The sequence below is a fragment of the Nicotiana tabacum genome, chromosome 4, assembly GCF_000715075.1.
Source record: "Nicotiana tabacum cultivar K326 chromosome 4, ASM71507v2, whole genome shotgun sequence".
In the NCBI taxonomy this organism is placed as follows: domain Eukaryota; kingdom Viridiplantae; phylum Streptophyta; class Magnoliopsida; order Solanales; family Solanaceae; genus Nicotiana; species Nicotiana tabacum.
This window is the reverse complement of record NC_134083.1, coordinates 90,597,336-90,599,233: the sequence shown is the minus strand read 5'-3', so window position 1 is coordinate 90,599,233 and position 1,898 is coordinate 90,597,336. Positions and strand designations below refer to the sequence as shown.

The window sequence follows — 1,898 nt, the reverse complement described above, 5'->3', positions numbered from 1 at the left end:
GTTAATATTAGTTAGAAATCATATAAATCTCAATTGTTGATCATCTTGGATAGCAGTCAAGCTAGAAACTATGAGAATACTGTTTAAATCTAATCCTTGTGGATACGATATTAAACTATACTATATTTGATTAGTGAGCATAATTTAAGTGTGTGTTCTAAGCTCGTCAAATTTTGGCGTCATTGCTGGGGATTGGCAATCAACAATGTTTGAAATAGTTTGTAGTGCTAATTCAGGAATTTTTTCTTTTTATTTAATTTTATTTTTCTCTTTATACGGTTGGTGTTCTTTGACTGTGCATAGGTTACAGGTTTAGATTGGTACATGATTCGAACTTCTATGAAGGAAGTGCTACCATACGAGCCCGAGATAGAAAAGCAATTGCGACAGCTGAGGAAGAAAAGAAACCTCACCGAGACGTTAGAAAAGGTTGGGCAATCCTCAACCAAAGAAACTATGGCTGGAAATGGTGAAGATAATGTAGATTTGGCTGCGAGAGAAGCAACCCAATGAATAGAAAAAGCTGCATGGGATGCTGAGGAAGCAACTATGAGAGGTGCACATATTATCTATGAAGAAGAGAGGGGTCGAAGAATTTCTCAAAATCAACCCTTGGCTGCAGACCAGTTCAGAAATATAGCTTCCGAGCCTGGGAGACCACTTGGTGATTATGCTAGACCGGTCAATAATCAAGGATTATCAAATGTTAGACCACCTCCAATTGCAACAAACAATTTAGATTTGAAGCAAGGGTTGCTTCAAACCCTTCAGAATTGTTGTGTCTTTAGAGGGAAGCCAAACGAAGATCCAAACACATATCTAATGGACTTCGAGGAGATTATGAACACCTTTCAATATAATGGTGTGTCACAAGATGCAGTGTATTTAAGGGCATTCCCATTCACACTCAAGGATGATGCAAAGCAGTGGCTTTGAAGCTTACCCACGCGATCGATTAGAACATGGGAGGAGATGACTAGAAAATTCTTTGATAAATATTTCTCCTCAGCTAAGACTGGCAAGTTTAGAAGAGAAATCCATAACTTCTGCCAGAAAGAGACTAAAACTATTTTTGAAGCATGGGAGAGGTTTAAGGAGATAGTTAGAAAGTGTCAACATAGCTGAATTGAACTCTAGATACAACTCCAGGACTTTTGGGATGGATTGACATCGGCCTCACGTAGAACATTGAGCAATGCAGCTGGAGGCCCTTTGATGAAGAAGACTCCAGAGGAGATAGTTACAATTCTTGATGAGTTGTCTGAAGATGCAAATCAGTGGCCCTCTGAGAGTGCTGAAAGAAGAAGATCAACTGGTGTTCACCAAGTGGATGTTAATACATCTGTGCAGGTATAACTTGATGATATGGATAAAGAAATAAGGAAGGCTGACCTTAGCCTCGATACAAAATGAGCCTCATGCAGCGTGTGATATATGTGGAAGAGGACACCCTACTCATGAGTGTCAAGCCTCAACTGAGGAAGTGAATGTTGTGGGGAACTACAATTTTAATGCAATGGGTCAGAGGCACCCTATTTTTTCATAGAGTTCACCTAGAGGTACTGCGAATTCTTGGCAACAAAATAACTCTATACCCCAGGGACAAGGATCTCCAGCGGTCCAAAATTAGCTGAGGCGGCAATATCAGCCTTAACAACACGTTCATTCCGGTCTAGAAGAGCTAATGAAGGCCTTCATTATCAATACAGATGAGAGGCTGGATGCCCATGGAGCAACTATCAAAGAACTAGGCAAATCTTTTCAAAACCTGGAGAGGCAAGTGGGACAGATTGCAATAATATTTTCTGAGAGGGCTCCAGGAACTCTCCCCGCTGATACTGAGAGAAATTTCAAAGAAACGGTGAATGATGTAACTCTGAGGAGTGGAAAAGTGTTGG

At 40.5% G+C, this 1,898-nt stretch overlaps 1 non-coding gene across 1 annotated transcript; it reads right to left on the bottom strand.

The window, feature by feature from the left end:
• Nucleotides 1–1,020: 1,020 nt before the first annotated feature.
• Nucleotides 1,021–1,124, bottom strand: LOC142180423 (small nucleolar RNA R71). Its single transcript, XR_012709049.1, has one exon. It is a non-coding gene; the product is annotated as a small nucleolar RNA R71 (small nucleolar RNA).
• Nucleotides 1,125–1,898: the final 774 nt, after the last annotated feature.